The sequence below is a fragment of the Eleutherodactylus coqui genome, chromosome 3, assembly GCF_035609145.1.
Source record: "Eleutherodactylus coqui strain aEleCoq1 chromosome 3, aEleCoq1.hap1, whole genome shotgun sequence".
In the NCBI taxonomy this organism is placed as follows: Eukaryota; Metazoa; Chordata; class Amphibia; order Anura; family Eleutherodactylidae; genus Eleutherodactylus; species Eleutherodactylus coqui.
In genome coordinates, this window is record NC_089839.1 from 49,187,585 (window position 1) to 49,212,805 (window position 25,221).

Genomic DNA, 25,221 nt, shown 5'->3' on the forward strand with positions numbered 1-25,221 from the left:
TACTACACAGCTATCTCTCATCCTCTCTCTGAGCAGCTTCTGGTCCTATTCCAGCATACTGCTGATTAGAGCTGAAAATTCACCTGGACTGAATTACAATCCTCTGTAATAGTTGCTTTCTCTGTTGTCCATCCTTCTGATCTCTTCCAATATCTTCTATCACTGTCATACTGCCCTCTGTAATTGTAGCTTTCTCTGCCCTCCTGATCTTCTCCATCATCCCCTGGCACTGTCATACAGCCCTCTGTAATAGTAGCTTTCTCTGTCCTCCTGATTTTCTCCATCATCCTCCGGCACTGTCATATAGCCCTCTGTAATTGTAGTTTTCTCTACCCTACTGATCTTCTCCATCACCCCCTGACACTGTCATACAGCCCTCTGGAAAGGAAGTGAATGCAGGTTTACAACAAGGAAGAAGCTAGGGGAGGAATTGTTAATTTACTCTGTGTAGTGGCCCAGAGGTAGTAGGGCCCCTCCATAATGTTATATGTCTGTCTTGTCCTGTTAGTGTCTTAATTGTGGAATGCATCAGGATTATGTGTATTGCACCTCTGCAGCACTGAATGGGATAAAGTCTGGGTTATGTCTGGAAAATGTATCATGTTGTGTGTCATGTGACTATGTTTTTTTTATATATGTGTTTGCAAGGATGCTATGCAAGGCATTCTGTAAAAGGTAGACAGACGGAGTCTGTAGTAGTCAGGAGTTGGAGAGTGTCAAGCCTGCAAGTCAGTGAGTGAACCTCACAGACACAGATTGGTCTGTGCGTGGACAGAATGGAGGAAGCTGAGCAATTGCCTTTGGCTTGGCCTGGGACCAGTCTACTCAGGATATGCCGGTGAGAGAGAAGTGAGAGAGAAGAACCATTGCTTGAGAGAGAAAGGCACCAGAAGTGTGAGTGTTGACCGGTAGAGAGTTGGAGAGAGAGAGAGAGTTGCAGGGAGAGGGATCACACAGATAACTAGGACTATGGATTGTCCAGAATACCCCGAGTATCCTCCCTGTCACACCACCTTCTCCTGTTGTAATTGTGCCAAACTGTTGATGTAAAGTGGACTTTGTTAAAGTTACAGTAAACGGACATTATCGACTGTTTCCGGTTTGTCCAGAACTTTTTCCTGTGTGTGGACTACTTTATTATACTGTCAAGTTTCACCGCAGAGGACGGAACTGTGGCGTCACGAATGACCAAGAAGACTACAGGTAACCTCCAGTTACTTTTCCCTGTGACCTCCTCCAGCAGTAAAAGATGTATAGTTTTTTTTTAAAGCTGTATTGTTAATTAACCCTTTTCAATCCACTGTCTGACGCCTGAAGACATTATGATTTAAGGCTGTACAGCTCAGATGTTGAAAGACGTCCGTCGAGGTTCTCTTACTGTATATTGCCAGACTCTCTGCTGTCGGAGCCTATCCAACGTGTCCCCTCATGCAGTACTGGCTTTAGCCAGCATATAGCGCCATTTTATAATGGCAAAAAAGAGTAAGCCCCCCTAGGAAAACCAGGATACAAATTGCATTGGAAAGAGTTAAAAGTTACACAAACAATGTTTGTAATTAGCAGGAGCAAAGCAAGAGACCATAGAGGACAACATGTGAGACAAAGTACTCTTTGGTCTCAGCATCACATCTTTGACAGTCTTTTAAACTGACAGAAAAGTGCCAAGTACCGCGCTTTTCGGTCCAGTGTAAAGGACTTACAGGGATGGAAAATATATGTGATGCCGAGAGCAAAGAGTACTCTGTCTTACACATTCTCCCCCACGGTGCTGTCCAGGTTCCGCCCTGGTTTCCTTCACCATGCAGACAGAACAAGCACTGGATTTAAAAAACAGTAGGTGAAAAGAGCCTAACAAGTCGGGATTGTGCAACGTGGAGAACCCCTTTAAGAAGAACATTATCTTCTTACTATTTCAGTGTTGGTGTCCACTGTCTACAAGACTTCAAGTTGTAACTGTGAAATGAAAGCCACAAAATCTTCATGTCTATGACCCAAGACATGGGTTTATTTGTTTGTTCTTTCCTTTAATTAACTGTAGGCTTTAGATATTATCAATCTACTTGTCATGTTACCCATCAGGAGACACATTATACTGGTATTTAATTAGTAGGGGACAATGTCTTCCCAGCAGGGCTTGTGGTTTGTGGTCAACCAGAGCTAACCATCCTTTAATACCTCCCAAAAACCACCATTACCCAATAGCAGTAGAGATATTAAGGTCATTTTACACGACACGATTATCGTGTAAATGGTTTCTAGATTGAGAGGTTGGCACGATAATTGTGCAGTGAAAGAACGATCTTCCGCCTGCTTCACTTTCGTTCATTGAGCGATAATTGCTCTTGTGTAAGAGTAAAGGAGCAACAAATGCTGGTACGGCCGTCTGGCGCTTTAGCACCCGTCAGTCATCATATGCGAAAGGGGCTTTAGGTCAAGAGGGGTGTATGGGGAGCAAATGATTGTAATAAAGATCATATTCATGCGCTAAAAAAATCGCTCGTCTGACCGAGGCCTCGGGCTGTACTCACACGACACGGATGATTTGCTCTCACGAGTTCTGTCCGATAGTCTGAGATACTGCATTTCCTCTTTTTGGGTGATTACTATTCAAGAATCCCCCATTATTTGCTATGGTAGTAAAAAAAAAAAAACTGCATCACACTTAGATACCATGCAATTTTGCATGGGAATAAGATGCGTTTCTTACCATTATAACGATTGGAACCATATGCCATTTTTTTGCGTATGAAAATCGCATACATATTGATGCAATTCGCAAGCTTTTAATGCCAAAGCTCATTGTACATGAATGGGTTGCATGTGCATTGGTGGAGGAGTGTCTGCCTTCACTTTAGTTGTGTACTCCATTCACCCTTCTGTCCCAGGTGCTACATTGAGAGTATATAGTAAGGTATCCTGCTTTTCAATTTATTTGAAGGCTTTTGACCTAAGGAGAGGTATTTTTTAAATTAAGAATGCATCCAATAAGCGTGGATGGGCCCTTATATTTTGATCAAAATGACCGCTAAGAACCTAGTATTTTTATGCAGTTAGTATAAAGAATAGTTGTCCAATTTTATTCAGATATTAAATGTGTATGAGTGCTGAGTAGAGATGAGCGAGTATACTCGCTAAGGGCAATTGCTCGAGCGAGCATTGCCCTTAGTGAGTACCTGCCCGCTCGAGAGAAAAGGTTCGGGTGCCGGCGGGGGGGAGCGGTGAGTTGCTGCAGTCAGCAGGGGTGAGCGGTGGGGAGAGAGGGAGAGAGAAATCTCCCCTCCGTTCCGCCCCGCTCTCCCCCACAGCTCCCTGCCCGCTGCCGGCACCCGAACCTTTTCTCTCGAGCGGACAGGTACTCGGTACAAGCGAGTATGCTTGCTCATCACTAGTGTTGAGGTGTGTGTTTCTGTTACTGCATTTGTTGCAGCCATGGCTTACTAGTACCTTCACATTTATTTGTTGGAAGTACTGCCATTTGTTTTTGGATGAATTTTTCTAAAGTATGTCTGGTTTAGAAAATTCCATTTTCAAGACCCTTATCTATTAGCTGGAGGAAAGGGGTATACAAAAAGTACTCTGGAGGGCTTGGCACATCCATGATTACACAGGTAGTCTATTAATATCAATTGACGCTGAGCAATGCTTAATTTCTCCTGTGGTGGCGCTGCAGAGACATTAAACACTTACTGTTTGGTTCCTCCCTAGATTATAGCAGTTTGATGGGCATTTCAACTTATTGTTTAGAAACCCAGGAAAAAAAGGACTGTAGACATTAGACAACCGCTTTAACTCTGGCTACAGCATGAATTAATACATTTTTATCTAGTCATTTTATTTCTGCTGTTAACAGCAAGGCAGTTGAGAAACTTAGCTATTGGTTATATTTCAGTGCAGTGACATCTGCTGGTTGGTTGATAACACTGCACAATATAAAAAATAAGGCATTATGAAAGATGATTAACCTTCTAAAGTGGTATTCTTAATGTTGATATTAACAGCATATCTATAGGATATACCATAAACGTCTGAAAGATATTGATCCCTCTTTTGTTTCTGTAACTCCCATAGTCATAAATGGAGAAAGCAGTGGAAATATGTGACTGTCACTCCATTCATCCTTTGTCTGGATGTGGAGGCAAACAGCTGCCTTAATGGGTGGAACCCCATCCTACACTTAGGTATAGCTCTCAAAGGTGGACGTCACAACTATTAGGCGGAAACACTATCTTTTCTCCTTAGGGAGAGCAGCTAGACGGTGAGTAGAAGACTCAAAAGGTCATACATGCTCCTCTGGGTAATATTCAAATAAGGGAGATGGAATTATACCTCCACAGTGCCCGCTATTGGAAGGCAGCATTTCTTCAAGCCAAAGTCAGACTCTTTATACAAGCCTTGTAACAATGACTGGGAATTAAAAGCAAAGCCAGACTCCATGTACAGACAGCTGTTTCAGGGTATTTGCCCTTCATCAGTGTACAGTAGGAGTCTGGCTTTGCTAGTGAGAGGCCTTTTGAGTCTCCTAACAATGGAAGGCGTTTGGAGGGATGTTGAGCAATGGTGTCTGGCTACCCACCCACAGCTCTGTGATATCTATAGGTGCAGGATCTCAGGTTCGAATGCACCGTTCCACAAAATCCCATTAAATACTTGCCTAGGCTCATGTTGGGCGAATGTGCAGGCGACACCATTCGTAGAAAACTCTCCAGAATGCTTCTTGAACGAATTCTGGATAAATTGATTCCAATTACATTGTGCATTATCCTGCTTGAATAGCCCATCATTGTGGAAGTACATTAAATCCATGAAGAGCTGTAACTGGTCACCAAGTAGGTGAAATGTTATGAGCACTGGTCAGTGATGTGTTTAGGCGGACCAGTGGAGCTAACCCATGCCATGAAGACACACCCCACACCAGTATGGACCACCAGCAGCCTGTAGAGTGGCTTATAGACAACTGAGGTTCATGGTTTCATGGGGTCTGCACCCCACACGAAACCTATCATCAGTCCAAAACAATTGGTACTGTGACTCATCAGACCACACCACATGTTGCCAACCCTTTATAGTCCAGTTAGCGATCTCACAAGCCCAGGTGAGGTGCTGTGTCTGGTATCATTGTGCTAACAGAGGCACTCTAGTGGTTTTTTTTGCTCCCATATCCTATGGAAAAAAATGCTGCACTGAATGGGGATGTGATTTCTGCCAGAGTCTCTTGCCTATTCGAAAGGACAACTCTAGCCAGAAGCCAGTAATCATTAAGCATGATGTTGGCCACTGCGTTATCCACTGTGGGTGGTAATGCCTCTATGGTGTATTCCCAGTACACATGTGACACTGTGGATCGAGGAACGTTTAATGCCCACACAACTTTGGAAATGGATTGTCCCATCCATCCGGTACCCACTATCAGGCCTCGTTGAAACTCCGATAAATCATGTCACCTTGCCATGACCATGCTTGCAAAATGTTCAACCTCACTCACAAGGTAACACAATACAAGTGTGTCCCCAAGCCCACCATAATGAATGATTTACCACTAGCCCATGAGTTTTGGCATGCAAGTGTACATAATCAATACAATCTGCATTAACTAAGAAGTAAGACACAGACAAGTAAATTGGAGGGAAAAGGCTGCAGAGTTTATTAAGAGTTGCACAACAAAACTATAAGGCTAGTTTCACACGGGCAAGCAAGATTTCCCCATGGAAGTGAGGCGTCTTTGTGTCAAAGAAGCCTTGCATCACTTTATGGATGTAGCAATCCTCCAACCCAGCTTACAGCTGCCCCGAAAGATCGGCAAGTGTTTCCCATGGTTTTCAATGGAAAACCTCTCACTGCACTGATAGAATCATAAAATAGTAGAGTTGGAAGGGACCTCCAGGGTCATCTGGTCCAACCCCCACTCGCATGCACCTCGCACGCTGTGCAATGCTTTTGCCGACCCAATTGAAAACAATGGGCGATACCTTTTGAGGGAATAAAACCATACCAAGCAAATAAGAAAATGAAACAATAATCCTATCAATAAGTCCACATTAGAGATGAGCGAGTATACTCGCTAAGGCACATTACTCGAGCGAGTAGTGCCTTAGCCGAGTATCCTCCCTCTCGTCTCTAAAGATTCGGGGGCCGGCGCCGGTGACAGGTGAGTTGCGGCGGGTAGCAGGGGGGAGCAGGGGGGAGAGAGGGAGAGAGAGATCCCCCCTCCGTTCCTCCCCGCTCTCCCCCGCCGCTCCCCACCCACCGCTGGCCCCCGAATCTTTAGAGACGAGCGGGGAGATACTCGGCTAAGGCACTACTCGCTTGAGTAATGTGCCTTAGCGAGTATACTCGCTCATCTCTAGTCCACATACTTTAATCTTAACGGATCTAGTCCACCCAGCACAGGCTTCTAACAAACTATCCACGACAAGTCGAAACATCTTTACAAGTGGATGGAATGGGGCGCTGGATTCTTCATATTTTCAACAGGCACAGCCGGACCGCGGATGCAGCTTTTTATATCTGAATTTCCCGCCTTCAGCACAGCTGATCTAAACAGTTGTCATGATCTTCCCGCTTTCCAACATTCCAGAAACTTCCGAACCGGCTGGTGACCATCACAGCTGACCTCCAGATGACTTGGCAAGAGTCATGTGGGATAAATAAAAGGGATTGAAGGGGGAACATTACAAGCACATTGCAGTTAATCCGTGGCACGAAGGACACCATGAGACTCATGTTTTGTTATTTCTTCATATGGGTCTTGCCATTACATTGAATATTTTCGTTAGTAAAGGCCAATTCAATCTTGTCCTCTTCAGTCGCTTTTGAAAGGAGGCAGCATTATCTTTAAGACAATCTTTTCTGCGCATAATCAACGACATGGGAATACAAAGGGGTTATGAGTAATGAAGCTTAAATTACAATGTAGAATATAGGAAATGAAGTTGGCAATTTGAAGAGACTGAAATACTGATTATAGCTTAGGCCGTCGTCATCTGTGACTTGCTGAAAGGAAATCATCTTATCATCCAGAATGAAATCCCTCATTGTTCTTGGATCCATCTGAAGTTCTGTGCCATAACACGATCTGATGAACCAGAAAAAGACTACTTGTTCATAAATGTCATCAGACTCCTATCTACATCTCATGAGCAGTCTGACTCTTCCTTGAGAAAATTGGTGTTGAAAATTGTATGATGTTCTACGGGTGGTAACATTGGGGCTCCATGGTGAATATTTTTTTTTTTGCCGAGGCAGTTATGGTAGTGTTATTGCATCTATATTCTCTCGTAGGGGTCAAAAGATAAAATAAAAAAAAATATATATATATAGTGCCAACTTAGTCTACAGCGCTTTCAAGTAATTTTTTTTTTATTACCCCCCACCATGCTGGGTACTTATTGTATTAGGCACATTCCTGCTCCTGCGTGTGCTTGCACAGAAATCTACACCCGCTCCAACTTGCTGTACATTTTTCATACAATTTTTGCCAGGTTCTAGGGTAATCCGCCAGTCCCATTGGACACACCTCTCTTGACAAGCCCCGCTCACTTTTTAATAAAAGCGGTAAGGGGAATGTAAAAAGCCAAAAAGTTGCAAATTTTTGCACAAATCCCCATTGGTGCAAAACATTTTTGACTATTTTATAAAAGGCTTTATGAGTATGCCCCAAAGAGTTCACACAAATTTCCAATTTGATACTGAGCCAGTGTGGAACCAATTTGGAATAAGTGACATGTCACTTTTTTCGGCGTTGTGAAATACTGCGATGTGGTTTTCAAAAACAGATGGAAAAATCCGCACTCTATGAACTATGGTCCTAGTTCCTATTAAAAATAATGGGACGTCGATTCTGGCACAGAATGCAGACGGATCTTGTGCCGAAATCCCAAACCTGTCAACACCAGGATTTCTGGGAGACACCCAGGCTTATGGCCCCCTCTCCCAGTCACCCGGTCCGCTCCCTCGGTCACCCAGTTTCTTACCCTACCCCTTGGTCAGATGTCAGAAAAATAAAAAAAAACAATACTCACCTCTCTTCCTCCCATGCTGGCCGCTTCAGTCATTATTCTTTGGGTCGTCATTCCTCTTTGGTCTGTCATTGCTCAGTATGTGAAGGTGAGAGGAGCGCCATGCAGACTGAAATCAGCTGCAGATCTGCAACTAAATCCTAGTCGAAATCTGCACCAATGCTGCAGATTTTGATGTGGTTTTTGAAGAGGAAATGCTGCAGATTTTTCGCATAATTTTCCGCTGTGAAAAATCCACAGCATTTTCACCATGTGTGGATTTCTGCCTTGCCTGAGTAGAGAAAAAGTTTATTTACTTCTGGGGCACAGTGTAGTATCATTTATGTCTGGGGATACAGTGTATTATTATCTATTTCTGGAGTCACAGTGAATATTTTATTTTATATAAGTGTAGATTGCTATTTATTTCTGGGGGCAGAGTGTAGTACGAGGTATTTCGGGGGGCACAGTGTAGTACCAGTTATTTCTGGGGGCACAGTGAGTATAACTTTTTTTCTGGGGGCACAGTGAGTATAAGTTATTTCTGGGGGCACAGTGAGTATAAGTTATTTCTGGGGGCACAGTGTAGTACCAGTTATTTCTGGGGGCAGAGTGTAGTATGTTATTTCTGGGGGCACAGTGAATATAAGTTATTTCTGGGGGCACAGTGTAGTACCAGTTATTTCTGGGGGCACAGTGAGTATAATTTTTTTCTGGGGGCAGAGTGTAGTATAAGTTATTTCTGGGGGCACAGTGAGTATAAGTTATTTCTAGGGGCACAGTGTAGTACCAGTTATTTCTGGGGGCACAGTGAGTATAATTTATTTCTGGGGGCACAGTGAGTATGTTATTTTTGGGGGCACAGTGAGTATAATTTTTTTCTGGGGGCACAGTGTAGTACCAGTTATTTCTGGGGGCACAGTGAGTATAATTTATTTCGGGGGGCACAGTGAGTATAATTTATTTCTGTGAGCACAGTGAGTATAAGTTATTTCTGGGGGCACAGTGAGTAGTGCTATTTTCAGAAGTCAATAACATCTGGGCTGCAGAGGCAAGAATTAGCTGGAAGAAGTCATGAAGGTCTGGAGCAAATAGAGAAGAAAAGGAAGAAGTCTAGAGGACATCACCTGTGAGTCACTCAGTGTCTCTGACTGCATCACATCAGTGTTGCCTTCATATTTAAGGTCCACAGCATTCTAGTTTGCTATTGTACACCTCTCAGCATTTCCTTACCATGTAAAGGTCACACTGGGAGTTGTAGTTTTGCATGGTAGAAACTTCCAAAACCTATTAATTTAATATCCACATAAAGAATGAGATCAATTGACAAACCAGTTCATTTATCGTTTGATCAACGGACAGCTTACAAAGTACAGCTGTTGGTATGATCATTTAACTGCTTGTTAATCAGCCCATTAAAGGGACCTTTCGTTATCAGGTCTCACTTATCAGAGTTGGCTGAGAAGAGTGAGTTCTGAGTAGTTGCTATGGGCAGCAAAACCAATTCTATTCTATCCTTTGCTGGGCCAATAGATCTACCATTAGCATCATCATTGGGGTCGTCAATTGGCTTTTCCAACTGACAAATCTGCTAAAATGTGCAAAAGTATTGGAACAGACGGTATATCAATAAATAACCAGAAATACGTGACAAGAAAGCTAAGTGACAATTCATGTGGGAGTCAGAATGTTGACCATGTTGGGCATCAAGAACATTTTCCATGGCACTTCATAGGGAGCACATTCATTGCTATTGTTCTTTGGGTATTGTGAGGGATTAGCGTTTAGGATCGGTAGCAACCTGGGCATAAGCAGTCAGAGACAGTGACACTTGCGATAAAGTCTTTAGTCCAGGCTTGGCCTGGGTTTATTTCCAAGCAAACAAAGCAAAATACAGGCCTTTACATCAGGCAAACATAAAGTAAATCCTGCTCGTCTGAGCACTTACTAAACATGTAGCATTCCTGTCTACACACTGGTAACCCAAAATGGCTCCTGCACCCAGCCAGCCAGGACTCTCAGACCTGCAGAGGTCTCAGCTCTCTCCTAGGCCCTGTAGGCCCAGGCTTTATATGGCCTGGTACCAGCCTCACCTGGTACCTGGGAGTGACCATCCCACCCTTCACTTTGGTCACTCCAGGAAAAGCCGGCCCGGATTATGCGGCTTGGAGCCACTTACTTGCTACAACGTGTCAGTAACTTAATGTTACTGACACCATACTGCCGGCTTCCTCCACCGAGCCCAGGCTGCTCGGTGGCATGTACCTGGCCAAGTGCTCCCCAAAGCCTCATAGGAGAGCATCCTAGGCGAAATATATATGCCCTCCAGCACTTTGCCGGTCACCTTCTCACAGTATACTCAGGTTCAAAATCTACCATAGTATCCTCTCATGACCAGTTGTATATGAAACCAATTAAACTATTAACACATTTTTTCAGGTCCAACATGTTTTGGTGAAGTAGAAGGGATAAGACTTCGAATTCTTACTTCAATGGTTTGGCAATAAATATGTTCAATGATTAACTCTGCTGTGTCGTAACTTAATATTTAGTGCAATAAAGTCTGCTCAATCTGTAGATTCCATCATTAATAGGCTCTCTGTCATTTGATATAAATGTGTTATAGACAACAGAGTATATTGTGCTTGCATTTTCTCGTATCAACTATGCGCCAATTTTGTTCCTGAGTTTTGATCTCTTGGGTTGTAGCAGCAGTGATGGGATTATTTACATGCTAGAGTACGGTGGAAAAATGGAGCCTTGAGCAACAAGCAAGGGGGGTCTACCATTTTACATTTTGAGACTATTTCTTTCTGCTGCTTTCTCCCTCTTAGCTCCAGGCAATAGGCACCATAGATCTCTCAGTCCCTCTCTGGCTCAAGCTCTGTTCCTCTGCCATCCCGGTGCGCCTTCTCTTTTCCTCAGCAGCAGCCCCTTCTCCTCTGTACAGAACTGGCCTTACTCACATTTAGTCCCCACACTCTCTCCCCCTGTGGCACAGCACTTTTCTATCTTTTCTATGGCAGCGCCAAAAATGTTCATGGTTCTTCTAGGTTGGGGCTTCCATCTTCAGCGCTGATAAGCACTACTAATTTCTGGCACTTTTATATGCCCACACCCTACTGCCATGTGCCTGGGTTAATTAGCTTTAATACCACTAGGTAACAATTCTTTTTTTGTTCACGGAAATGTAACGCTAGTTTTGCTTTGCTTAGGTTATATGAAACTGGTAATGTGCTTTTATTGGAGTCATAACTTTGGTTTTGTACAAATTGAACCATTATTTTATCTGGCCCTATAACCTATGCAGCATATTACTACATGCATCACACCCAATTGTGAAAGATTAGAAATAAACGTGTCCTCGTGCATGTTGCATGTATTTGTTTTTGAAAATCTGGAGCTGCCTGGAAATCTGAAGTACTGTATACTTTCCATCGTCTGCAGGAGACCATCAGACAAACTGCAGGTAAGTATTCACCTTGATTTTCCCCAAGTACATACTTGCAACCTCTCAAGGCTATGGGAAAACCAATGCAGATACTTTATTTGTCTGATTGTCTCCAGCAGGCAACAGAAAATATGCTTCAGATTTCCAGGCAGCTCCAGACTTACAAATACAAAAAGTGTGTCATTGCACATGGCACATACATCTGTTTGCAAGCTTCCACAATTGGGCGTGAAGCATGCAGTGATATGATGTATAACATATAGGGGCAGATAAAATACCATCTCTCAGACCTGCAGAGGTCTCAGCTCTCTCCTAGGCCCTGTAGGCCCAGGCTTTATATGGCCTGGTACCAGCCTCACCTGGTACGTGGGAGTGACCATCCCACCCTTCACTTTGGTCACTCCAGGAAAAGCCGGCCCGGATTATGCGGCTTGGAGCCACTTACTTGCTACAACGTGTCAGTAACTTAATGTTACTGACACCATACTGCCGGCTTCCTCCACCGAGCCCAGGCTGCTCGGTGGCATGTACCTGGCTAAGTGCTCCCCAAAGCCTCATAGGAGAGCATCCTAGGCGAAATATATATGCCCTCCAGCACTTTGCCGGTCACCTTCTCACAGTATACTCAGGTTCAAAATCTACCATAGTATCCTCTCATGACCAGTTGTATATGAAACCAATTAAACTATTAACACATTTTTTCAGGTCCAACATGTTTTGGTGAAGTAGGAGGGATAAGACTTCGAATTCTTACTTCAATGGTTTGGCAATAAATATGTTCAATGATTAACTCTGCTGTGTCGTAACTTAATATTTAGTGCAATAAAGTCTGCTCAATCTGTAGATTCCATCATTAATAGGCTCTCTGTCATTTGATATAAATGTGTTATAGACAACAGAGTATATTGTGCTTGCATTTTCTCGTATCAACTATGTGCCAATTTTGTTCCTGAGTTTTGATCTCTAGGGTTTTAGCTGCAGTGATGGGATTATTTACATGCTAGAGTACGTAGAAAAATGGAGCCTTGAGCAACAAGCAAGGGGGGTCTACCATTTTACATTTTGAGACTATTTCTTTCTGCTGCTTTCTCCCTCTTAGCTCCAGGCAATAGGCACCATAGATCTCTCAGTCCCTCTCTGGCTCAAGCTCTGTTCCTCTGCCATCCCGGTGCGCCTTCTCTTTCCCTCAGCAGCAGCCCCTTCTCCTCTGTACAGAACTGGCCTTACTCACATTTAGTCCCCACACTCTCTCCCCCTGTGGCACAGCATTTTCTATCTTTTCTATGGCAGCGCCAAAAATGTTCATGGTTCTTCTAGGTTGGGGCTTCCATCTTCAGCGCTGATAAGCACTACTAATTTCTGGCACTTTTATATGCCCACACCCTACTGCCATGTGCCTGGGTCAATTAGCTTTAATACCACTAGGTAACAATTTTTTTTTTGTTCACGGAAATGTAACGCTAGTTTTGCTTTGCTTAGGTTATATGAAACTGGTAATGTGCTTTTATTGGAGTCATAACTTTGGTTTTCTGCAAATTGAACCATTATTTTATCTGGCCCTATAACCTATGCAGCATATTACTACATGCATCACACCCAATTGTGGAAGATTAGAAATAAACGTGTCCTTGTGCATGTTGCATGTATTTGTTTTTGAAAATCTGGAGCTGCCTGGAAATCTGAAGTACTGTATACTTTCCATCGTCTGCAGGAGACCATCAGACAAACTGCAGGTAAGTATTCACCTTGGTTTTCCCCAAGTACATACTTGCAACCTCTATGGGAAAACCAATGCAAATACTTTATTTGTCTGATTGTCTCCAGCAGGCAACAGAAAATATGCTTCAGATTTCCAGGTAGCTCCAGACTTACAAATACAAAAAGTGTGTCATTGCACATGGCACATACATCTGCTTGCAAGCTTCCACAATTGGGCGTGAAGCATGCAGTGATATGATGTATAACATATAGGGGCAGATAAAATACCATCTCAATTGGTTGAAAACCAGAGTAGCAGTTATTTATCGCCCCCCCCCAGGTGCTGCTCGCCTGTTTTTGGACCACTTTGCCGCCTGGCTCCCCCACTTCCTATCCTGTGAAATTCCAACCCTCATCTTAGGTGATTTTAACATCCCCACTAAGGACCCTATCTCCCCATCTGCCTCTAAGCTTCTTTCGCTCACCTCCTCCTTTGGTCTCTCTCAACTCACAGCCTCTCCCACTCACAGGGATGGAAACACCCTGGATCTGGTCTTCCTCCGAGTCTGCTCTGCTGCCAACTTCACTAACTCCCCTCTCCCGCTCTCGGATCATAACCTCCTCTCTTTCTCTGTCACGCTCCCTAACATCTCTCCAGACCCACCTACCTACAGTACCTACAGGAACCTTAAGGCCATTCACACCCAGAACTTTGCTGAATCCCTACAGTCCTCTCTGTCCCCCATCTCTCTCCTCACCTGCCCCAACCTGGCTGCCGCTCACTACAACACCGCTCTCAAACATGCCCTGGATGAAGCGGCGCCCCCCAGGACCCGAGCCATCCGATGTAGACCGAGGCAACCCTGGCTCACGCCTCAAACGCGCTTCATCCGGCGGTGCTCTAGAAGTGCTGAACAGCTGTGGAGGAAATCGCAAACATCCGCAGACTTCCTCCACTACAAATTCATGCTCAGAACCTACAACCTTGCCCTCCACCATGCCAAACAAGTCTATTTCACCTCTCTAGTCTCCTCACTATCCCACAACCCTAAACGGCTCTTTGATACTTTTTACTCCCTTCTCAGCCCTAAATCACAGCCCCCGGTGACGGATCTCATTGCCGAAGAGCTGGCTGCTTACTTCAAAAAGAAAATTGATGACATCCGTCAGGAAATAACTTCCCAATCCCAGACTAGCCCTGACCCTAGTCTTGTCAGCACTGCATCTAGCGCCTGCTCACTGTCTGTACTCAGACCAGCGACAGAGGAAGAAGTCTCCAAATTGCTCTTCTCTGCTCGCCCCACCACCTGCGCTAGCGACCCCCTCCCCTCACACCTCCTCCGTTCCTTCTCCCCAGTGGTCATCTCCCATCTCACCACTATATTCAACCTCTCTCTGACCTCTGGCATCTTTCCCTCTTCTTTCAAACACGCCATCATATCCCCACTGCTAAAGAAGCCGACTCTGGACGCGACTGATGCTGCCAACTACCGACCCATCTCAAACCTCCCCTTCATCTCCAAACTACTAGAATGGCTGGTTTACTCCCGCCTTGTAAGCTACCTATCAGAGCACTCTCTCCTAGACCCCCTACAGTTTGGCTTTTGACCTCAACACTCGACAGAAACTTCCCTTACAAGGGTATCCAATGACCTACTGACAGCCAAATCGAGGGGCAATTACTCCCTACTGATCCTCCTCAACCTCTCCGCAGCATTTGACACTGTTGACCACAAACTCCTCCTCAGTATGCTACGCTCCATTGGCCTAAAGGACACTGCCCTCTCCTGGTTCTCTTCCTACCTATCTGACCGCTCTTTCAGTGTCTCCTTTGCTGGCTCTACCTCCCCTCCTCTTCCCCTTGCTGTTGGGGTCCCCCAGGGCTCTGTCCTCGGTCCCCTTCTTTTCTCTATCTACACAGCCCCTATTGGACAAACCCTCAGGAGATTTGGCCTCCAATACCACCTGTATGCTGATGACACCCAGCTATATACCTCTTCCCGTGACATCTCTGCACCTTTACTCCAAAACATCACTAACTGTCTGTCCGCTGTCTCTAACACCATGTCCTCTCTCTACCTAAAACTAAACCTCTCTAAAACTGACCTGCTGGTATTTCCACCCTCCACTAACCGACCTCCTCCTGACATCTCCATCTCAGTGTGTGGCGCCACCATAACTCCTAGACAACATGCCCGCTGCCTTGGAGTCATATTTGATTCTGATCTCTCTTTTACCCCCTACATCCAATCTCTGGCCCGAACATGTCAGCTGCACCTCAAGAACATCGCAAGAATCCGCTCTTTTCTCACTGTGGACACGCTAAAAACGCTTACTGTTGCCCTCATCCACTCCCGGCTCGATTATTGCAACTCGTTGCTGATCGGCCTCCCCTGCACCAGACTCTACCCTCTCCAATCCATCCTGAATGCGGCAGCCAGGCTCATCTTCCTGTCCAGCCGCTACTTGGACGCCTCTGCCCTGTGCCAGTCACTGCACTGGCTGCCCGTTAAATACAGAATTCAATTTAAACTTGCCACCTTCATCCACAAAGCCCTCCACAGTGCAGCGCCCCCCTATATCGCCTCCCTCATCTCAATCCATCAACCAGCCCGGGCTCTCCGCTCTGCTAACGAAACCAGATTGAGCGCCCCTTTAATTCGAACTTCTCATTCCCGCCTCCAAGACTTCTCCAGAGCAGCACCAGTCCTCTGGAACGCACTACCAAAGGCTACCCGAGCAATCCAGGACTCGCAGAACTTCAGGCGTGCTCTAAAAACGCACCTCTTCAGGGAGGCATACCGAATTCCCTAAACAAACCCCTCTGCACTCCACCTGATAACATGCTCCCTGACCTACTGACTGCAATCCCTGCTAGCCATCATAAACTGCTCCTGCAGTCATACTGTTTCTGCCGTCACACGGCTAAATGTCTGACCATTGTCTATGTGTATATCACCCCTCACTCTCCACCTCGCCATACAGTGCACATCTCCAGCCCCTTTACCTTCTGTATCACCCCATTACTTGTAGTATGTAAGCTCGTTGGAGCAGGACCCTCACCCCTACTGTTTCCATCAATTGATTACTATGTAACTGTGGTTCTGTAATGTTTGTACTTTTGTCTTTCTGTATCCCCCCTGTCTATGTAAGCGCTGCGGAATATGTTGGCGCTATACAAATAAAGATTATTATTATTATTATGACTTAATAAAGGCTCATTACCCACTACAGGTCACCTAGTTTTAATCTAGTTTATATACCTATGCCTCTAATAACAATACACAGAAGAATATATATAAGAATGCCATTAATAGGACAAAAGATTTTGACCACCAGGGATGTAGCTATAAAGGGGCAAAAGAAATAGTGCCTACGGGTGCCCAAAAGGCCATGGCACATGGTGCTTAAGGCTGTGTTATAGCTTTTGCATTGAGGCCTCTGTTGATAACATAACCAAAGCATAACTAGGGGTCACAAACTTTTAAACCGGTGCTTAGAATGTAGTTACCCAGGAAAACATGGAACTAATAGGACATGAAGAAATGTCGCTTTTGATATAGTGCAGCCTAATTAAATCCTAGGAAAAGATCTATATCTCAGAAGTAAGAGACATCACCCAAATTTCACAGCTGGTGAGCATAGCTAGGTCTCGTTCCATGCCAATGATCACCGGCCAAGTGTAATGACATCTGGACATATTGGCAACAGATAAGAAATGATGAGAGATATGACAAGGAGACTGTAGGAGGGAATGTTAGGATGAATACCGTATTATTAAAACATGCTTTATCTCCCAGATACGGATCTATTCCTTTTTTCACTTTCCATAAGATATTATTACATTTTTGTACCACATTCCTTTACTACTCTCTAGGACAAGAATATAAATAGCATTCCTAAAGGGCTGGAAAAGTACATGATGTGAAGATATCAGATTCGAGGACGCTCATCCAAATGACCCTGACATGTAAAGATACTGATGTCTAATGTTGCCTTAGAGCAAAAAGAATAAACCTTAAAGGGTTATTCCCATCACAGCAAGGATAGTTCTGAGGATAGGAGATAACTTGTTGATTGGAGGGGATCTGACTGCTGGTAGTCCCACCAATCCTGAGATCTCAGCTCTGGCGAGACCTGAAGTGTGGGCAATGGAGAACGTGTATGTGTCCTCCTCTCCAATCACCTTAATAGGTGAGTTCAAGTGCTTGGTTATCTCTAGCGCTCCTAGTCATCACACTTTGGGACATGCCAGGGCTGAAAACGTGGGAACCTAACCAATCAGCAAGTTATCTTCTATCATATTGATAGGAAAGTACTTCCTGTGATGGGAATACTCATTTAATCGTTTCCAATCCACTGTCTGACATCTAAAGACATTATGTTTTAAGGCTGTACAGCTCCGAAGTTGGAAGACGTCTGTCAGGGTTCTCTTACTGTATATTGCCAGCCTCTCTGCTGTCGGAGCCTATCCAGTAGCCAGCAGATAGCACCATTGTATAATGGCAGAAAAAGAGTAAGCCCCCTAGGAAAACCAGGATGCAAATGGGATTCGAAAAGGTTAAGTGAATATCCACCTTCCATGGAGGACCAGTGATGAGGGACCACTGATGAATTTTGATGGTAACTACATTACTAGCTGTTTATTTTAGGTTTTGCAGGTTGCTGGTGGTTTGTACGACCTCCAATGGAATAAAATTCAACATGGAACAGAAGTAATATTATCTGAAGTCTGCATGGCCTCCCATGAAATTGATCATAGCATGGATTAAGATGGTCATAGACAGCTTTTCGCCTTCTGAACCATTGGTAGAATTATCTCAGTCAGTAATGAAACTATCTAAACGTTCTCTTTTAGTGCCCTTAAAACCAACATATGTCTAGAAAATCTGTTTTTAAAACGTCTGCGCGATATATGGATTAATTGTTCCTTTTCCCTTATTTGCATATTACCCAAAGGAGCATGAATGGCCTTATAAGTCTCCTCACTCACTCGCCTTCTGGGTGGTCTCCCTAAGGAGAAAAGATAGCGTTCCTGACCCATGTGTTAATTAGTTCTGAATAGTTTGGTGGGTGTATCTGGACTGTTTCAGCCACAAGGGGGTTCCTTTGCAAACATGCTTCTTTCTCTGATATGTATGATGTCCTTAGGTCTTCTACAAGAGACTTAATCACGCATATTCTGGGAGTGGCGCACGCATAGTGACAGCTGGTCTATCTGCAAAACCAATTACAAGGATGCGCGGCACAAGCATGATATTTGGAGCCGTTTGTGGATGACATAGGGATGTCATCCACATCAATCAAAGGAAGACGGATGTGTTCTCAGAGAAGTCCCAGGGTATTTGGAATTTACTGGATAAGCCCATTTGGAACTAGTAATTAACATGCGTCGTGGGAATGATAAAAACAACTTTTCAAGAGCTATGCCAGGTTTATGGGAATTAAAAGAGACATGCTTAGAAAGGTTCATTACTGAATGATAAACTGTTGCCAGTGGTTCAGAAATGGAAAACCTGGTAACAGGTTCCCTTTAAAGTGACCCTCCAGTTTTGGGATGACATTTTGTCCCGGGACAGGAGAGGCAGGGATTATATTACTTGTAGTTGTTCTTCTCTGCTGTCACTCTGATCCACCAGCTTTGGGCCCTTTTTTCAGCCATCCAAAATGGCTGCAGCAATTTTCTAACAACCTAATACACACTCTCTGATTGGCCAATGTTGATCACATGAGCAGCTCTGGCCACTCAGGGAGAAGGTATAGTACATTAGTAGTCTAACACTACCATTGCACTCTGGGAGATTACATAGTCTGAAGATTATGACAGCCATGTTGGACACTAGGACCCCGAGCCAGTAGTTTGGATGAACAGCAGAGAAGAACTACTGATAATAGAACCCTCGTTTGGTACAGGAACAGAATTTTGTCCAGAAACTAAAGGATTGCTTTAAAGGAGATGTGTCATCAGGAAATGAATCACATTTTTGTGTTAAACATTTTTTAAGAATTTTTGGAGATTGTTTTTTCATTTTTGGTCACAATTTATATATTTAAAATACTGCATTTTTCTTACTGACCTAATACTAATCTGTCACTTCCTGATTTGTAGAAAACACTTTGCAGCAGTCATCTCACTAACATCACAGAGAAGATGACATTGAGAAGTAAACACTTATATACTATATGGATAACATGGGATTCACATTAGGTGATTAGCTTTGACTATCTACTCTTCCTCCCTACAAAATGACCTCTGCAGCGGTCACAAAGCATGTGTAGAACAGTCTCCCATAAAGGTCAATGTGTCCCCTCCTGCCCAATGTGTGCCCATGAGGCTACTGTTAAGATGTCCTTCCCTCTATAGCATTGGACAGAACACAGAATAAAAAATTCTCTAATCAGAAAATGAAAGCAGAGAAAAATTGAAAATGTTTATATCTTTGACTTTAATTAGTAAATAGAGATGAGCGAGCATGCTCGTTAAGGCGATTTACTCGAGAGAGCATCGCCTTTTTCGAGTACCTGCTGGCTCGTCCCTGAAGATTTTGGGGGGGGGGGGGGGCTGCAGGGGGCAGAGTGGAGAGTGAGAGAGATCTCTCTCTCTTCCTCCTGATCCCCTCCGCAAACCCCTGCTCACCCTCGCGCCCCCCCCCCCTGAATCTTTAGTGACGAGCCAGCAGGTACTCGAGTAAAATTACCTTAAAGGAGATGTCCCGCGCCGAAACGGGTTTTTTTTTTTTTAACCCCCCCCCCCGTTCGGCGCGAGACAACCCCGATGCAGGGGTTAAAAAAACCACCCGCACAGCGCTTACCTGAATCCCGGCGGTCCGGTGACTTCAATACTTACCGCTGAAGATGGCCGCCGGGATCTTCTACCTTCGTGGACCGCAGCTCTTCTGTGCGGTCCACTGCCGATTCCAGCCTCCTGATTGGCTGGAATCGGCACGTGACGGGGCGGAGCTACACGGAGCCCCTCTCTGGCACGAGCGGCTCCATAGAAGAAAGCTGAAGACCCGGACTGCGCAAGCGCGGCTAATTTGGCCATCGGAGGCCAAAAATTAGTCGGCTCCATGGAGACGAGGACGCCAGCAACGGAGCAGGTAAGTATAAAACTTTTTATAACTTCTGTATGGCTCATAATTAATGCACAATGTACATTACAAAGTGCATTATTATGGCCATACAGAAGTGTATAGACCCACTTGCTGCCTCGGGACATCTCCTTTAACGAGGATGCTCGCTCATCTCTATTAGTAAACAAATAAGTGATGTATTGACTGTAAAGCCCAGGAGCGATAGTCGCTGGGTCGGCTGTCGGAGAATGATGCGCTCGACAGTTGACCAGTGTAAAGTTGCCTTTGGTCACCATGGTCAGTCCATTCCTGAATTAGGGGTTGGACACCATGGGTTGTCGCCGTATACATTCTCTATACAATGCTGTGGAATGTATTACATCTATGAATAAGGGTACATTTCTTATAAATTGTCATTTGAAATGTTTTTGCTTTTTTCTCAACTGCTAAATATAGAGTTGACAGGCAACACAATTTAGAAAAACCCCACAATATTGTGCAAGACAGAAACAGATGATTTAGCAAGTTGCTCGACACGTTTGAGGAAACAAATAGGGGAATAATATCTTACACAATATACCAGGAAGAGAAAAGAAAGATAAGCAACGACTACTTCAGGTCATTACTATTATAGAGCCCTGGACTGAACACAGATGATTGGATACTGTAATATAAAATAAAGAAGGCAAGCTTCAGGGTCACGGCCTCTTCAGAAAGTCTTCTACTGGACATTCCCAAGGCTTCAAAACTTTTCACCAAAAAATACTTGCCAAGGAAAAGGGGGAGTGACTTAGAGGGTGTGTTTTTTGGGGTCTTTTTTTTGGGAGGGGGCTTATCACAACATGTGATCCCCCACCCCCATCCCCATCCCCATCCCCATCATTCCAAGTGGCATTGTATGACGAAAGTGATCTAGACTGACACCTGGCTGCTACCATTCTCATATTATGGTGTATGTTCTGAGACCTGTGCCAGCCATCAGTGCCTCCTGTATTGTATCAAAAAACGGTGATGGTCCCATCATGGGGCACCAGGCAGAGAAACAACCCACATATTAAGGTACGAACTGCTGATGCCTTCATAAAAATGCACAGGTTTGGGGGGCTACTCATGACCTACTACGGTAGAGTCAGGAGCATACATAGAACTCATTGGTCACCCTCCAAAAAATCAACATATATTTTATAAACAGAACTTTTATAATGATGTGGGCTTAGATACAGCAGCTCAGCTCTAGTATACGTCTAAATAATGGAGTCACCCCATAATTGTCAGATACCAGTTATACACAGTGATAGTGATTACAGTGCAATTACCCCCAGTGATTACAAGTGACAATTCCTCTAATTTGTCATGTCAGTTTTGTATTTCTCTTTACTATTCACTACCAGGACCTTTCACTAACTGTCAGGACCCAGATGATGGCCCCTCAAAGAATTGGAGGCTATGACTTTTGCATTGATATACCTGGTGCTAATGCCCCATCTGTGAGGTTCTTTTTTTAATGGCCATTTTTATATAGCATAACATGTCTAATATCATGTGGTTGCTTTTTCATGCAAATATATGGTGTTAATTGCATGTAAAGCTATTTTTTTGCCTTTTTGTAATAACTAATTGGATATGGTGTCACAGGCTCTTCTGTGAAGATTGAGTGCAGTGACCTAATTTTGATGTGGATCCTACACAAAACCTCCAAAAACTTCATATGCCGGTGAATTTAAAAATACATCTTGTATCATTGTATCATCTTGTTATAACTTTATTCAGCGTGGACAGGTGGACTTTATAGGCCTCTAAGGTATATAACTCCAGTTCATACATCTGCAACCTAGAGCCCTGAGCAGTCCCACAGATGAGTCATATGCATACAAATCGTATTACTAGTCTGGCCATAGATATGAACTGTAGAAGCCTGCCAGAAGACATCCAAAAAGATATGACAAAAGCTTATCAAAGTGAATAATCTGGTAAAATGTGGTCAAATGAGCCAGCAACGATCAAATCTACAACTATTGCAGCAGATTTCCGGAAAAAACAATCTCTTTAAAGTAAAAACACAAATTATTGGTATGGACTTCACATTGTACCAAATGAAATTGGATGATACTGAATAAGTATTTTGAAGGGGGTTTCTATTTTTTACCATTGGCAGCATATCTCTGCAATATTCTGCTTGTGCATACCCACATCCGAACAGCTCAGTTAATAAATACAATACCAGAATCAAGCTCAGTACATGAATACAGCACCAGAACTAAGCTCATAACTCAATACAGAATAAACCAAACTCAGCAAATATGATACAATACCAGAACCAAGCTCATAACATAAATACAGCACCAGAACCAAGCTCATAACATAAATACAGCACTAGAATCAAATTCATAACATACATTCAGTATGAACCATGCTCAGTACGCAGATACAAAACCAGAACCAAGCTCATAATATAAATACAGCCACTGAAGCAAGCTCATAGCATAAATACAGTAATGGAACTTGTCAATTGTGTTGCAGTGGAGCTAATGGGCTGAGAGTGGTGCCACAGAACATCAGAGGGAAGGAGGCAGAGCCAGTAGGAGGATTGTTCATATAGCTCTACAAGACGCAATGCCGCATGGAGGAAAAAGATCATCTGGCCGGGCATACCTAAAAGGGTGATCGCCCCCAGCCTACATCCCTTTGGTGCCCCCACATAAGCTTGTATTTGGCACCCTGTGCCACATATAGCCAAGTCTTGCTATGCCTGGTGTAGCCTGCCATTCTCTCTTCTTTATCAACATATCTGTCTAGGACAATAAAGTGCAGTTACTGGGACCATAAAAGGGTGTTCAATATTACAGTAAATGAGACTATCTGCAATACCAGATACAGCCAGTGGACTAGAGTGGGGCTGTATCCATAAACATTGTTGTGCCCCACTATGTTGACTTTATTCTTGCAATTAAGGAGGGATTCACCAATCACACATTGATGGAGTATCTTAAGGATAATGCCTCCTACACGGAATGTAATGGAAAGAAACTCCTTTTGCAGTCACATGAAAATGGTGGACGTTCCACCCACTGACGTAACTATAGGGGATGCAGAGGATGCAGTTACACCCGGGCCCAGGAGCCTTAGGGGCCCATAAGGCCTCTCTTCTCCACATAGGGAGCCCAGTACTATGAATAAGCATTATAGTTGAGGGCCCTGTTACAGGTTCTGCATTGGGGCCCAGAAGCTTCAAGTTACACCTCTGCATTAAAGGGTTAAGAGAAGTTGGGGGGCCCCAAGATAAATTTTTGCACTGGGGCCCATGAGCCCTTTGCTATGCCACTGGTTCCACCATATAAGAAGACACCAGTCGTAGAAATGGTACATGATAGGTGGTGGGGAGGATCTGTTACAGATTTTGCATTAAGAGCCTAGCAGCTTCAAGTTCAGTCTCTGCTTCTAGAACTGATCCGCTAATTGGTGGTGCGAATCGGACGTCAATAGTTAATGTTTGATGACATGTGAATGTGATTTTAGGCTAAATGTAAAATATGTATGATCGTATGATGCATTTAAAGGAGCGTTTCAATAATTTAACATTTTACTTTGATTGCAGCAGTCTAGATCCGTAGGCGCAGATATCAAAGCTGATTAATTTCTTGATGAGAAACAAATGTTGCAGAGGAGTTTGCTGTTCTTAATAGCAAAATGTCATTGAGATCTGGGCATAGACTTCTCCGTTACCTGCCCTTGGGGACACGCTGAGTGTTCTAGGTGAGCTGAGGTTGTCTATTTGAATTAACATTTTTCCGTTGAGCTAATATCTTGTAATCTGACATTTGGCCATCTGCTTATTAGTTTGGGGCAATTCATTAATATGTAGCAGATACCTAGATTGCCTTCCGCACTGATCACAGAATGAAACGTCGTCCTATAACAGATAACACGTGAGCCTGCAGGAAGAAGAGAAGTCATATCTCTTCTCATGTACCATCAGATGCAGATGTGTCCTCCTAGAATAAAGGAAAACTAGTGCAAAGCAGCAACTAAATGATCTATCTATCTCATATCTATCTATCTATCTATCTATCTATCTATCTCCTATCTATCTATCTATCTATCTATCTATCTATCTCTTATCTATCTATCTATCTCCTATCTATCTATCTATCTATCTATCTATCTATCTATCTATCTATCTATCTATCTATCTCATATCTATCTATCTATCTCATATCTATCTATGTATCTATCTCATATCTATCTATCTATCTATCTATCTATCTATCTATCTATCTATCTATCTATCTCATATCTATCTATCTATCTCTTATCTATCTATCTCCTATCTATCTATCTATCTATCTATCTATCTATCTATCTATCTATCTATCTATCTATCTATCTATCTATCTATCTCATATCTATCTATCTATCTATCTATCTATCTCATATCTATCTATGTATCTATCTCATATCTATCTATCTATCTATCTATCTATCTATCTATCTATCTCATATCTATCTATCTTTCTATCTATCTATCTCATATCTATCTATCGCATATCTATATATCTTCTATCTATCTATCGCATATCTATCTATCTCTCTATCTATCTCATATCTATCTATCTCATATCTATCTATCTATCGCATATCTATATATCTTCTATCTATCTATTTATCTATCTATCTCATATCTATCTCTCTATCTATTTATCTCATATCTATCTCTCTATCTATTTATCTCATATCTATCTATCTATCTATCTATCTATCTATCTATCTATCTATCTATCTATCTATCTATCTATCTATCTATCTATCTATGACTCTTCCCCAGCTAATGAATGGAGTCTTCAAACTCAATACTAAAACGTTTTATTAATTCAGAAGCACACAGTGTGACACATGGTCCTTATCTATGAGTGTCCCTTGGGGCTCTTTCCCACAGGCGCTCCGGCCGAAAATCACAGGAACGAGAGGCAACCGTGACCAAGTTTATGTGCCTGTTCAGATGGCCCGA